Source organism: Megascapheus bottae, chromosome 1, assembly GCF_031878675.1.
Source record: "Megascapheus bottae isolate mThoBot1 chromosome 1, mThoBot2.hap1, whole genome shotgun sequence".
NCBI classification, from domain to species: Eukaryota; Metazoa; Chordata; class Mammalia; order Rodentia; family Geomyidae; genus Megascapheus; species Megascapheus bottae.
Window position 1 is genome coordinate 99,474,343 of NC_143509.1, and position 16,603 is coordinate 99,490,945.

Consider the following 16,603-nt stretch of genomic DNA (forward strand, 5'->3'; position numbering starts at 1 on the left):
GGCTTGGCTGTGGTTTGTGAGGTAAAGTAAGGCTGCCTCTGGGATTGGCCCCGAACACTTCTGCCCTCTCAGAGAGCACATGATTCCCTTCTTTACCTGCCTCCCCCTGCCCTGACCACCTTTGTGCTGATAGGCTCCTGCATCCCCTACTAGGTAATTGTACTTCCTCAATAAACGAGTTCCTGTCTTGACGGGTCTCCCTGACGCGTCTGATTGTCCTCCAGCGAGGGAGGGCTGGGGGCGGTCAGTCGGCCCTCTCCTTTCTCGGCCTCGTCTTGGTCAGGGCGTGTTCTCTCTATCCCTCCTGCAGGTCGGGAGGGACGAAGGACTAAAAACGCTGACAAGTTCACATGTTGTTAATTCTATCCAATGATGCCAGGAAGTGTTGAGTCACTATCATTACCGTCATCATCACTAACACTATCATCATCATCATCATCATCATCACCATCACCATCATCACCATTGCCAGGAGAAGCTCAGTGATAACAGGCACCTCTCCTTATCAATATCTAGATAATGCCTGGAAATTTTACTTAAACCACCCTTGAAAACGTGGTGAGATCAAGTGGAAAAAAAAATTGTTGCCACTCCTACCTTGCAGAAAACGTCTAGATTGGCAAGCTGGTCTTCGTTATGGAGTAGGAAATCACATTGGCCACATGGTGATAAGTAACCTTCCAGGCCTTAGTGTAGCCATGGCAGCATCATTCAGAGTCACCCAGGCTTCTCACCTGTGAGAACGCATCAGTATGAGCTCTCAGCTGTCCACAGTTCTAACAGAGCGGCTCAGCCAGGGATGTTCCACCATGTAAAGCTGGCTGAGCCAGCGGGCCAGTTAGTCTCCTACTAGACTCTGAGGTGAACTCCCAAAAATGGGATGGGAGAGGGTGAACCCGCAGCCACACACGGTGTGATCAACTGACCTTAAGTCTACTCACAGAGACTTCACCCACGGAGAACCCATGTCTGTACAGTACTAAGATGTTACAGTTTAACTGCAGCACTAGTCCAGAGTCTTTGTCTGACCCTGCGCCAGGCCCCCCTTGCCTGGTAAATGGAAGGATGATGCATGCCCAGTGCATTCTGCATGGGCTGGCACACAGGGTTTCCCACAGGCCTGTCAATTCTTCCCTGAGGGATTTAGTGAGTCATTTTAACAACTGAAGAAAAGGATGCCAATACCTGACTTATAAAACCAGGCCTAGAGGTCTATGTGGGAACTTCAGACTTACAAATAGCATCTGCAGTGCAAGCAGTCTAGAGGAACTGGGCCCTCAATCAAGAATGGGACAGGATGGGATGCAATTGTGGGACCCCCAGATTGGGTCGTAGGACATGCAGTTGGTATGGAGAGACCTGGAAATTTTGTTGCTCTTGGAGGTGGTGGTGGTGGTAGTGATAATTTGTATTAAGGTAAAGCATAAAAGATAGCAACACCCCCCCCAAATACTCATACATTTGGTATCCAAAATTAGTTTGGGCTGCTTGATTTTTACATCCTAACGTGATGAGATTTACAAAACAGTACACCTTGGATAAATACTCTAATCTAGACACTGCAGTGTCTATTAAAAAGTAGTTCATCCCATAATTACTAACCACCAGATATGTCTAAATAATTAGTGAGTTAAATTTACAACGTATAGAGAAATTTCAACTAAAGCTTGGCCGAAGACTAAATCAGGGTGGCACCCCATCTTGGTAAAAGAACCTTCCAGGGTTGCAGAACACAGTTCCATGAATTTCCTGGAAGTTCATCAAAGTGGCAGAAGGGCAGACAGGAAGGAAGCACGTGTCTGACTCAGACAGGGGCCCAAATGCAGCGCCACTTCAGCTCATTTGAAGACCCCCTAATTATGTGAAATTACCATCCCCATTAAGTTCCAGCCACTGCCATTAAATATCATCAAGGCTAAATTGGTTCTCTGATCACATCCTGAAGACATGGATTTTCCAAATGGGGACCTCCCAATTAAGAGAGTTGTCCTGTATCACAGGGCCTAAACATGATTCCTCAGTCGCCACTTAGTGACAATATCTGCACACTTCCACCGGGCTAATAGAACGAGTCTGGCAGACAAGTAGAGAAGAGGCTGGCTCCCGGCACTGGGTGTCGGAGATGAAGCCCAGTATAACAGAGCAGCGCTTGTTCTCAGTCCTTTTACAGAGTCTGCAGTGCTCATGGGCCCTGGATCCCAAAAAAGCTTCTGAGATGACATCATCAAGTCAGTGCAAGGCACAAACCCAACTTCTCCAGTGCTGCCTTGACTTTTGTCCTAGGGTCTTCCTTTATCCCTATTGCCAGCCCAGAGCATCCACCTAAGTCGGAAGAAAGAATTACCACAGCCTTGCCAATAAACATCTAAGTGCCAGCAAAGCAGGTGTCTGATATACCACTTCCTTACATGGATGTTTTGTTTTTCTTTTTGGAAGGGCACTAATCCTGTTAATGAAGACTCTGCTCTCATAATCCTAATTACTTCCCCAAAGATTAACCTCTTAATGCTTTCACATTAGGAGTTGAGATTTTAAATTACAACTTCTGTCATATCTTGCTGTTTTCAGACAGTGTTTTCAGTTATGAATTTCCATACAAGACATAGTTCTTACAGCTCTGGTCTCTCTTTCAACACTTAGCACTGGGGCTCGCATAGAATAAGCACTTAGCATGTTTTATGAGCGATCAGGTTATAAAGATGAATTTGTGATCTAAACCCAAAGATTTAAAGAATGTGCAAGTTAAGTCACTTTGGGGAGTGGTGTTCCATTGAGATGATCCTTAAAAAGCTGATGAAGCAGAATGAACTTTTTGACAAATCCCAGAGAAATCTTTTAAGAATGCCTTATTATAATACAGACTTGGATCTGCATAAGTCTATATAATATCTCCCCAAACACAATTAATTACTAGTAAAAGCCTAACATAATACAAGTAACTTATAACCCATGACTTTCCCTCAGACAAATGAAACTCAAGTTTCTAAACCAGTAGGAATTGTGGGTTTTTGTTTTCATTCAGACCCGTCTCTCCTCATTATCCCAGTCTTTCTTAATGAAGTTGTCATTTACCTACCATTCCTTCTCATCTCCTGTCTGTTCCTCCTACCTCTCTTCTCCAGCCCCGATCGCTCTTCACATACAACACAGTTTCCTCTGTTATCACCTCAGAAATTGATCTGGGATTCAGCCCATCTTTTCTTTCCATGCTCAGTTCAGAACTAAGGCATCTTTCATTCAGACGACTGCTCTGCCTCCTTCCCCTCCACAGAGCCGGCCCTGCTACAAACAGTTTCCATCTATCAACCACAACAAAACTGAACAGCCTGATCACCTCACTCTCCTGAGTTAAAAAAAAAGCTAGTGCCAAGAATATTGAAACCTACAGTCTTTAATCCATCATCAAATCCATTCTCAGCTCTACCAAGACAGACTCAGATATGTGTCTCCTCCTGCAAAATGGAAAGGGAGTGGCTAACTCAGTCTCCCTGATAGGCACTCTGATCCTGCTCCATCTTAAAATTCAAGTAAGAAACCTTTTTCAGAGATAGATAGGTTTTTAGCAGCAGGTCCATTTCCCATGTTTCTGCATGTTTTCCCACAGTGCCTTTACCACACATCTGGACTTTTTCCCTCCTCGTTGATAATTGGAGACATCACCCATTGATCTTCTTTGTTCACTTGTTCACTGTGAACTGGCCACGTTCCCTTCTTGGATGTGGAACAGAAGCTCAAGGTAAACAAATGCAATCAGCAACTGGCCCATCAAATTGTCTTGCCATCAGTTAAATCAATATATTCATTAAGGTCTAATTTCTTCCACTCAAATGCATATATAAGACATAATGAACTTTGAACTGTGAACATAATGAACTTGGAACTTTGACAAGAATATGCATCCATGAAACTCACACCCTTACCAAGCTAAAGAACACCTTGTAATCACAGATATTTCCCCACTGCCTCTTTGCTTTCAACCCTTTTCATTTCCTATCCCAGACAACCACTCTCCCACTTCCTATCTTAGTTTCCCCTCCCTTAGAACAGTCATACAGAACGTGATCATATGTGGTACGCAAGTGTGATACAGATGTATTAACTGAAATGTGGTAGATTCAAAGGAGAACTCAGTATAGTTCCATAGAAAAGCAAAGCTGAAGTTCAATAAAAATCACCACCAGGAAGCAGATACTTGCAAGGGGTGGGGTCAAAGATGAAGGAGAGAAGAATGAAGATGAAAAGATGGGGAGAATATAGTCAAGAATTCAATGTTTCGCCTACAAAATCAAGAAGAGTGACAGAAGTGGAAGGAAAGGGACAGATGAGTGAGAATATGAACGGGATGGCACTGATCAAAATGCATTATATTCATAAACTGCTGTTTTACCGAGCAACTCCTTTGTGCAAATACTTAGAGATAATAAAAACGATAGGTCTTTAGTGCTGTGCTTCTTCCAGAGTGAAGTGTTCGGAGGTCCACCCACGTCATTGTATGGACTGGACGTCCATTCCTTTTGTTATTCGGTGATAATCTCATGTCTGGATGAGCAGACCACATTATCCATCCACCCCTACTAAATGACAGTGGATGGCTCCAGGCAGAGGGAACTAGAAGATATTCATTTTTCTAGAAAGAGAAAAAAATGACAAATTCATGTGCTTTTCCAAATTCAAACAAAAAAAAAGGACAAGATTTTTATTTGATCCATTTACTTTCTTTGTCTCTTGATGAAAATCTAGTTTCCCGGTGCCATTAAAAATCACTTATTTCCTTTTCCTGTTATATACATACATTTTTATAATTGTTTTACAATATTGTTGACATTAAATCTAAAAGCCAAAGTACAGTTCAATGTTAACATTCTCTGCTTAGTACAGGGACCCACATAAAGAGTTCCATTAAATGTCTAAGCTAGAAACAAAATAATTTTTCTCTATGTGGTTTTATTTCATCATTTGAACCAGAATCAAAATCACTGCTTCATTATCACTCTGAATTTTTCAATTTTCTTTTCTATGTGTGATGTAGAGTTACATAAAAAAAATTCATCTAGGAGCCGGGAGTTTGACCTAGTGGTAGAGTGTTTTCCTAGCATGCATGAAGACCCGGTTCAATTCCTCGGTACCTCATACATAGCAAAAAATCGGAAGTGGTGCTGAGGCTCAAGTGGTAGAGCTCTAGCCTTGAGAAAGTCCAAGGACAGTGCTCAGGCCCTGAGCTCAAGCCCAGGACTGGCAAAAAAAAAAAAAAACCTCATCTAGTCCCCAGTCAAATCTAGATAATGAGACTGACTCAGAAAAGTCAATGTCAGCTCTTCCCACACTTTTTTCATACTCTATCATTCCACTGATTCTCTTAAGACATAAATATGTAAATAGCTACTTGAATCTCTCCACTGGTTTGCACAAAATACAAAATTCTTCATCATGGAAAGCATGAAAAAGATTGTTCCCTGAGAAGATATTCTTTTCTCCATAGTGTGAGTCACATAATGATGTTCCCCTTGATGTTCCATTGCATAAATGTGTCACAGGGTATTTCACCAATCAACTCCCTGAGGGATATCTGGGCTGCCTCCAGACTTTTGTCATTATTAGCCATACTTACCATTTTTACTAGATTAAATAAACAATCTAATACAAATGCCATTTCCTATTTTTCCAGTATCTCCAAGGCTTGTCTTCCTGAAATGGTAACATTGCTCTGTAGTATAAAACCCTATGTAGGGCTTCTAGATCCTGTCAAGTTCCCCTCTCTACTGTGTTGTATTGTCACTATCAGTAAGGAAAGTGCAGCTTAAATCCACATTTTGGCCAGTTTCCTTTTAAATTTGGGACCAAATCATGTTTTCCCCAGACATCTCCATTCCCAGCTATTGACATTTTCTCATGACCTGTAGACAATAGCTCCTACCATCTTGGACAGTAGGAATTCCCATCATCTTTCAGTATTTTCCACCCCCTTGGAAGCACCAAGGGAAAAATCACCATGTGACTCACATTAGGTCTCCCATCCATGGTGGAACCAAAGTGGCCTCAGACCCAGTTATCCTGGTGGAACCATATTCTGAGATAGAAACAATTTGAAAGGCAACAGGTCCATCCCTACCCAAGTCCTTCAGAAATGTGCCCTTTCATAATTATACATGCCATCACTTTCCCTTTATATCTACGGTGTTCCTTCTAGTACTCAGAAGATACTACTGTCACAGAATCACATATTTTGGAGACAAGTTGTCAGAAGAGAACCAGTTTATGGAAGTCAACATTCTAACACATAGACTCTGAGTTTGTTGGCCCTGAGTTTGTAAACTATGACGCATCTAGGTTGGAGTTCATCATCTATATTAGCTAGGTTCAAAAGGACATCTCCTGTTTATATTCTTTTTGTATTCATAGACTCTGAGCTGGGAGGGGAAAAAAATCTGGATTAACTATTGCAGAATTCAGCCACAACTTACCATCACGATGGCGGAATGTGAGAGTCACTGTAAATGTGAAATTTAGAAGAAAAAAAAAAACTGCCGTAAAACAAACGTCTATGCCTCCTCATTCTCGTTTTGCCAGGTCTTTCTGGGAAACCCCATTCACATGGCACAGGCCCCCTCTGCAGGGGAAACAAGTCTCTGGAGCTCTCCAGGCACTGACAGGAATTACAGGCTGACCAGAACTCCCCCCAAGGGTCCAGCCACAATCCCTCCACTCCACACATACTTGGGCTCTCTGCTCTGTCTTACACTGTCCTCTGAAGAATTTTAGACTCTGGAGACAAAACTCTCACCCTTTTCCCCACACCAGGTTTGTGATATTTTCATGTCATTTCCCTGAGCATATCGAGGACCAAAATAACAGCCACACCCAGGAGTCTACTTAAAATATCAGCAAGGAAGGCAAACATTTCACTCTCTCAGTAGCAAAATCCCATTGCACTTGTCCAAGAACAAACCAAGAAATCATCTCAGAACTAAACAAAAACATCCACAGAGAATTTCCTGTGGAGATGTTGCCCATGGTTCCCTCACAGTGGGCACAAGAGTCCAGAGGTCTGGCCTCACCTGAGCTTTGGTGGTGGGAACAAAGGAAAATGCAGGGCCACAGCCCAAGCCCGCTGGGCAAAACAGTACAATCATAAAAGCTCGGGATCAGACAGTGGGTTGGCAGCAAATGACATCTTTCCCATTAAGGAGATTGTGGGTGGAGGCAGGTCTCCAAATACTTTGTGGCTGTACCACTGAGCAAAGGCTGGCTTGTTCTTCGATTGGTTAATGCCGATAGTGACACATTTACCATCCCTCTTCTGTGAAAGGAGAAATACTGTCCTAACATTATTTCGGTGTGGATGAACTGAGACCTTTCTCTGGATGAATTATTTAATCTAATAGGTTCAACCAATATGGCCCACAGGGGTGGCAACAGTAAAGTGGTGATATTTTCATTTATTTGTGGTTTGCTCTGTTTTCCCCCAAGCCAACAGAACATTTATGACTCCTGGGAAGCCTTCACCAAACCCCAACGGCAGCTATCAGCACCAACTATTTGTCTGGACTGGGACATTCCTATAGTGGCTTCCATAGTGGTAAAATGGTAACTTCTGTGGTCAGCTCACATTGGTGGAACAAGTTACACAAGATACATACCAAAGGGACAGGTTCAATTTCCAACCACCTAATGACAGCTGTGCCCAAGAAGGACAATGCCATTAGCAGGGTCCCCTGAGAATTATATCTGATTGTAATCAGAGAATGGTTTCAGACATTTATAGACAAAAATAAGGACAGTCTGTGGTGTGACATTCAACTCAAGAGACTACAAAGTATACCCTTCCTGTATGTGTGTCACATGGGGGGTCTTGGTTGGACCAAATTTAACCAAGTCTTGCTCCCATCTCTGGAGCAGAAGCTGAGACCTTGCATTTCTAATGTGTCCCAGTGCGTGCCCCTAAGACTGGCCCACGGCCACGCTTGGAGAAGCAAGACTGGAAAAAACAGCAAGTGCATAACTCCAACATGGCAGTAATTGTTCTCCCTTCATGCTAGCCACAATTCCACAAGCATGGCCATTGTTTACAATGGCACTTAACTAATGGTCTGCTTTAGAGTTTAAAACATTTTCTCTTTTAGACACAATTTTGAAACGTTCCCAAAAATCCATTCTGGGATTATTTTTTAACCTTGCCTTTGACTCATGATGATAATGCCCAGTTGGCCTCTTCAACTCTTCAACTTGCCATAGTACCCAAAAAGCTGTACATTCAAAAACATGACCACCAGAGTCCTTGGCCTTTGAACAGATTTCAGTAGCTGTTCTGAACAAAACTGTAAGTTACATAAAATGTAAAAGTCAGATGCCTTGGTTAAATATGTGTTGGTGATTAGCTACCCTATACAAAATTACTAATGGTAGCAATAATGGCCATGGTCATAATAATAATTATAATAATAATAATACATGTAGTGCCTAATTGTGTTTTTACAATGCACTCAGCCATTGGTTATAAATATGTTCTAACAGCAAGACCCCTTGTCATTTCCAGGAAGCATCTGGGAAGTTTGGGGTGCCAGCTCAATCCAACCATGAAAAAATAATAATGGTTATGTTACAGAGAAAGCTGTTATTTATATTTAATGTGTGAGATTCACCAAGTGTCAGACATTTGAAAGCTATTTCAACATATCCAGTCATCAGATTGCCAGGGCAACTCCATAAACAAGTTACTCTTCTCCCTACGTATGCTGAGGGGACTGGCACCCACAGGACTAGGTAAAGGGGGGCAGTTCCACAGCCATCTCAGCTCAGAGCTCCTGCTGGCTGTCCCTGGGGCAGCAGCACATGCCTGTAATCCGAGCTGAGGAGGCTGAGATCTGAGGATGGACAGTGGTTCAAATCCAGCCCAGGTAGGAAAGTCCATAGACTTTTATCTCCAATTAAAGTAATAGAGTACCAGCCTTGAGGACAACAAAGCTCAAGGACAACACCCAAGCCCTAAGTTCAAGCCCTAGGACAAGAACACACACACACACATACACACACACACACACACACTCACACACACACACACACACTCACACACACCTGTTTAGTATTTTTGTGTTGGTTCTTCCAACCCCTATACCCCTTTGGCATCATTGAAAGTCTCTGCAGTCCTTTCCTTACATGGGCCCCTCTGGTGGGCTCCACAAAGCTGATCTAATCCAAGGGACTACCAGGAGGTTTTCCACTGTATCAGAGCCTCTCAGCAATCATTACCCCTGCAGAGTTCCTGGTATACATCCAAGAGGAGGAATGTCTGTTTGTAACTATCACTGGTTCTCTAACAGAAATGGACTACACCATCCACAAGCAATTCATTACAGCGAGACACTCCCCCACTGTGCTGTAGGTTAAGAAGTGACTCTTTAAATGTCAACAATTCCACACTGACTGGTGACGAAAGATATAAGCTCTTTGGAAGAGATCAAATTCTCTCCTCTGGCATTCCATGAACAAGGGTCAAATGAGTGTAAGCAGTACCACATTCATAGTCTAAAGATCTCAATGTGCACTGTATATGAATTCAAGCATTGGCATGTTTCAGAACCTCAGCAATGGGACCTACAATGTGGAAAAAAATACTGTCTCGGTGATGCGGTTCAACAACAAAAGGAGGCAAATAGGTGAGCTGCTGAGAGCACCATAGCATCATGGGCAAAAGGCAGACATTGTACATCATTCTCATTTCCCATGCCTATGCTTTGCCTATTCCATCCTTTCACCTACAAATTGGTGGCTGGTGTGAACTGTGAAGCTCACCATTGGTATCATGGCCTTGACTGCTAACCAGAGCACACAGGACAGCCCAAGGGTTATGTTACTCAAATCCACGGGGAAGGACCCACACGCCAAAACTAGCCTCTGATTTTAAATTCTGCACGTACGAAAGAATTTTGCTTTTCTCTGATAACTAGTTATTTTTTCTAACAAGAAATAAGATACTGTTGTTCAACGGCTACTATGGGTTACTGATCACTAAGAAGATTCTTTTTACTAATAATAATTTCATCAATTATTTTAAAATGAAAAGTCATTCTCTTAGAAAAATAAAATATGGCTGCAAGCCAGTTCTCAATGCTTTAAGAAGTCCAGATGAGTGAAAAGCCACACAATATTAAGAAAGCACTATTATATGTGTATGTATTTGGTTTAACCATAGTGGAGTATTGACCATTTTCATAGTGTTTATACTGAATAGAAACATGTATAAATACGACATTTAATATTTAACCAAATACTTTCAAGAATGAACTCCAAACCAAGTTAATATTCACTATAGAAGAATAAAATACAGTGAATCCTCCATTATTCATGTTCACAAAGATTCAGATGAGAGTTTTTTTTAAATTCAGATTTTGTTTGAAAGAGCATTATATGGTGATTTCACAACATGGTTGGTTGTGCTGAGACTTCCCATCTAGAACAGATGGAAAAGCATCCATATCCAGAAGGAGGAGACACCTGGGAGTGAATCAACCAACAAACTACAGCAGAGGCGTGTGAAACGGTAAGATCATGAAAACTAAACCATGACCGTTTTCCATGTGAGAACACTGAGATTCAAGGTAGGATGCTGTTGAAGACAATAGCAAATTTCCAGTACCCTAAACTACTGTTGGTGGGAATGTAAACTAGTGCAACCACTATGGAAATCATTATGGAGATTTCTCAGAAAACTGAACATAGAATTATCCTTTGATACAGCAACGAGACTCAGGCATTTATCAGAAAAACTGCCTTAGGCACTTGTACCCCATATTCACTACAACACAGGTCATAGCAGCCCAGTTATGGAAACAAATACCCTACAACAGATAAATGGACAATATATATAATATATGTATATTACACACACATAGTATATTATTTAATGTAGCCACTAGAAAGTCATTGGGTAGAATGAAACTGTATGAATTATAGGAAACAGATGAATTATTACACTGAGCCAAGTTAGCTAGGCTCAGAAAGAGAAAAGGCCATTATTTTCTGTCATATGTAGCTCTTAGACCAAAAATACAACTTCCCATATTATCACACAGACAAACATATGCTTATAGATATGATTTAATTGCTTGCAGTATAGTATATACAGGAGTGAAGCCCCATAGAGTTCTGAGTAATTAGCAGATAGTTTATCATAAGGAATATCAGGAGTATAAAGCAAGACCATGAGAGATGGAGGCAGGGAGAGGAATAGATGAATGAAAAAGGGAACAGAAAACAAATACTCAGTATACATGTGTGACAAAGAGAATGGGAACAAACATAGGAGGGGGTCAATGAATGGGCTAAATGGCAACCCACCTTGTATGACCTTTTAAAGTTCAGACAATTTAAAATTAAATTAATATATAATATACAATATTTATATAATATGTAAATATATAGCAAATACATGTATATAAAATATTTGTATATAATATATAAATTAACATATATTAAATATAGTAAGAAAGATTTTATTCTAAAGAGATGATTGCCAGAAGTGAAAGGGCCATTGAGGGAACTTTGCAATGAGAAGAGAAATTAGTATCAACATGGAATATGGCATATCAAGTGGAAATCTTTAGCCATTGAGAAGGGCAGGAGATTTTGGTGTGGAAAATGACCAAGACAAAACATCAGTAGTGATAGGGGAATTTCAATTCAACCAATCTGGCAGGAGCTTGGTAAAGATGAGCCAGGGTGATTTGACATTACCTGATATATTCAACACCTCACATTGACGATGACCGGATCGTGGGACAGCTTAATTCTTGCCAAAACTGGACAACAAAGGGACAAATACTGAAGTCTCAAAGTCAAGCTTTCATCAAGTAGTTTAGAAAAAGAGACAATCCACAAGTGGTCAAATCTAAAACCCATTTTTTACTATTCCCAAGACTGCTCTCATGTTGCTTTTGTTTATTTTTCTTTAACAACTAATTCATTTAGTGCTATGTGCACAATGTAACAAGTATAAAAGGGTATATTATAGATGTAAGGGGCTTTTCTATATCACGTCTTTTTATTGAACCTGCAGAAGTTCATCATGGGACTAAAGACCAAGGAACCCCATAACCTTCCAACATTTTCACAGCTGTAGGTAATGGCAGAGGCACAGAATGAGTTCAGATCTTGTAGATCTGAGGTTTATACAATTTAGGGGGTTCTCTGAAAGAAAAAATAACGCAAAATTACAAAAAAAAATTGGGCATGAATTTTTAACAAATAATAAATAAGACTTTGGTACCTGGCATATTGTATATATGTTTGTTTATTTGTTACTGAGTGAGAAGCGAAAGGGATAAATGAGAAGATTGGGAGGGGGTGAGGGAAAAGTAAAGAAAAATGTGGGAAGGCGTATCAATGTTCAAGAAGTAATGTACCCACTACCTGACAAATGTAACTGTAACCCTGACAATAAAATACAATTAAAAAAAGAAAGAATAAATGACTAGATACTCAGGGATTTGTATTTCTGGTGAGATATCAAGTCAACCAACTCAATTGTTTGATAGCTTCTATAGCAGAATGACCCCTGGAGCCCATGAGTGGCAAATGCTTGAACAAGAACCTCTTTGTCTTCCCAGGCGTTGACTCTGGATTTGCTATCCACCCATTCCTGGCATCTGTCAACTGTCCCACATGGTGATCAAAGAGTGATTGATATCTAACTTCCAATTCAGTACCGTAAAACCATGGCTGTTGACTTTGCTAGGCCTCTCCCTGTCCTTGGACTTCCCGCCATCTTAGCCTGCTAAGATGACCTGTTGACCACCTACCACCTTGTCCTTGAGCTCACAAAAGGATAGCCTTGCTTTTTCTTCTCTGGTCTCTCCCAAGAACATTTCCAAACTTCAAGTTGTGACTCATCATTAAAACCCGACTGAATCAAAGGGAGAGGGGGCCAATCCATCACTGTCGGCCATGATTTGAGCAACCTTCTCCTGCTAATTGACAGCCCAAATGTATTTTTTTAGTTAGCATCCACTTTTAAATAAGTCATCAACTTGCTTACAAGAATTACTGTTTTTCAGTGTGTATATTCTTTTAAATGTACAGGAAGCATTCATCAAGAAATATATATTATAAATCACATATCAGAAATCTGCTGGGAATCGAATATGTTCTCTGACAGAGGATTAAATTAGAAACCAAAAGCATTAAAATATCTACAAAATACTTAAACATTTGAAACTTGTAACACACTGATAATGAACTCCAAAAGGAAGCCACACATTCAAAAACGTCCTTTGTTTCAGCAAACAAAATGTATTTGTCATCACAGATACATGTGGACATAGTTGGTAGATTTATAAATCTTTCCTTATTTATATCATAGCCATTAATCAATGAGCTCTAAGTTACTGAATGAGTAACTCCCACCTAATGTACTTCTCTTGTAATATATATCTTGTAATTTAAAAAGACACAAAACCTTCATAATGTAAAAATGGTGAAAATGGAGTACGCCATTGTGCATGTAACGATATCTGCCCTAGACTCTGTATCAACTCTACTCCTTACATTGAGCATTTAGACAACCCATCTGAACCTAGATGCAATCAAACTAAGAATCTAAACCTGCACACGTTGCTTACCACTGATCCATGCAGAAGATCAGAACCTCACTCCTGTAACTTCTGTACGGTTCTTCATACAGTGCCTTTCACAACTGGATGTAATGAAGAGGTGCACAGGGGAGGGCAGTGACCTCTTTATATAAAGGCAACCATGGGCCAGCTAGCCCAGTGTCTAGCTGGGAAGATCTAAGACATAGCTCCCATTTCTCACCTGGCTTCCAAAGCTCACAGCACCAGACAGCTCTCAGCCCTAAATTGCAATTCTGCATACTTGCCTGCTACTTCCTAGGAGTGGCTTTCAGATAATTCGATGGGAAATCAGAACAACAGAGAATGGAATTCCTTTCCTGGACATATTCTATGATGCACTGAACCGTGTTCCTTGTCCTTGTGCCTGAGAGTGACATGGCACTTGGTCACACCTCTGCTAGATAGGACTGAATGTGATCACTTCCAGGGATCATAGCTATGCCATTTGCCAACTCCACTGAATGGAGTAGCTTACCAGTCCTACACGAAGATTGGATTGGAGCCACCTTAACCCATTAGCTCAGAAATGGCCATATTAAAACATCTTAAACTAGAATGTATGGGCATGAAGTCAATAATCCATAGTTTTTTAAGTTTAGAGAGATGTTTTACATTGATAGGCAGTTAATCTCACCACAGAGCAATAAGGAAATTTTCTGCTGAGTTATAGTCCAAAAGAAAAAAGACCTATTTTAAAAATCAGCTCATTAGCAAAGGATACAGTCTGTTTATACAATTGGCTCTATAGTTTCTGTATAGAGAATAAGTTCAGTGTACATTACAGAGATTTCTGAAAGCACCATATGTGGCCACATTTAATTTTCTGATCAATAAATCTCATAGGGTGCATTATCTTTCTTGTTTAATATCGTTTTGTTCTGTGCTAGGATTTAAAATCAGATCCCCATGCTTTCTAGGCTGGTATACTCACACTTGAGCCACGCTACTGGCGCAGCATTTTTCTGGTTATTTTGAAGGTGAAGCCTAAAATTTTTCTGAAAATTTGGCTGAAAACTCCTGTCTATTCCTGAGATCTCAAAGATCTTAGCCTCTTGCATTGCCTCATTACAGGTGAGACAATATTATTTATAATATTTATTATTGATGTGCACGCCACATCCATCTCAATGCCTCTGTATATATTAGATACGCACAGTTGATTCCTATGGTATGAACAAAGATCCAACTTTCTTTCCATTGCTAATTCCAGTGCTTTAGACAAATATCATGAGAAATATTCATCCTTGGAGCAGATAGATTTTGCAGAAGGATCTGGGTTCAAGACAGTCCCCCAAGCACTCAAGCTCCGTTGCTGGTGTTATAGCAAAACTCCATATGGTGTTAGTGAATGTGGATACTTTATTCCTAAAGGGTAGTTCCAAAGTAATGGGTTATGATTTTCCAATTTCATTTAGAACTTCACAAGCAGTGAAAATAATCAACATCTGCCATATTATTTCCATGCATGTGAACACTACCTGAACAGTCTCCACACTGTCCCTGAGGCATCTATAACAGAGGCTGAGAATTACATGACATGGGGAGGTCATGAACCAGGAAGGCTTAGGTGATGTCATATCCTATACTCCCCATAAACTCCAGCCCCAACACACAAGTTGGTTTTACTTATGTGTGTGTGTGTGTGATGCTAGGCATTGATCGAGGGACTTCACCAAACACACCCTCAACCCACAACCCACAGTTTTGATAGAATTAGTAATTCTTTTTTCAGATGGTCCTCTTGGTCCCCTCTGAAGGACTCTGCCCTTTTTTCCTCGTTATCTTCCTACTCATAAGTCATGGGGGTGTAGGGTATTATTAACCACAAAGAGTGAATTTTATCAATGGAAAAACTAAAAGAAGAATCAGATTTAAGGGCACTTAATTTAAAAGAATAAATAAATAAAGCCAGGCACAGTGGCTCACGCCTGTAATCCTAGCTACTTAGGAAGCTGAGATCAGAGGATCAAGGTTCAAAGCCAGCCCAGGCACAAAAGAACCTGAGACTCTTAGCTCCAATTGACCTCTAGAAAATGGGAAGTGGGGCTTGGCTCAAGAGTAGGGTGGTATCTTTGAGCTGAAGAACTCAGGGACAATGCCCAGGCCCAGGGGTAGGGTGGTAGCCTTGAGCTGAAGAGCTCAGGGACAGCATCCAGGCTGAATTCAAGCCCTATGAACCACAAAACAATAAAAAAATAAAGACCATTCTGAACCATATATCATAAATGCTGATAATAAAAAATTAAAAAATAAAGACTATTCTGAACCATATATCATACATGCTGGTGATATATAAGATGTATTAGTGGAAATGGTTTACAGTGAATACATTATGCTATGAAGTTAGGAGTCATGTTAGATGTTGTGTTATGTCATGTTATGCTGTATTGTATTCAGTTCCTTGTCAGCATCAAGGACCACTCCTTTGAGATAGAAATGGTGGCATGTGCACAAATGGAGTTACAACAGTCATAAAGGACCCCAGCAAGCTAACAAGGCCCTGGCCACCTCCTGTCCACCACTCTACAGCACAAGCCAGAGAGGATATTATTGCTTATGCTAAAACCAAACACCCAGAGCACTTGACTAAGCAGTGTTTTGAGGAGCAATGTCTGGAATAAGTCCATCTATCTTCTGGACCTCTTCATTTACTTATCGGTTCTGAAGAAATTGGTCGTATATACTAAATTCTCCCACCATGACAGATATCTACCCTGCAGAATGGGCAACAGACAGAGGAGCGCTGGGGACATTCAGACTGTATTCAAGGGAAAAATGTAGAATATCTAAACAATGATCTTGAAAACCAGTAGCAAATTATCTTTAATTAATTTTTTAAAGGAGGCAATCTACCATATGTCCTTTAACTCTATCTCGTCTGACAAATTGCCCAAGTATCTTCCATGTGTCTAAAGAGCCCGTGCACGGGAAGACTTGTTTAGCCCATCGCTGGAGACTCACACCTGAACCAGCACCAG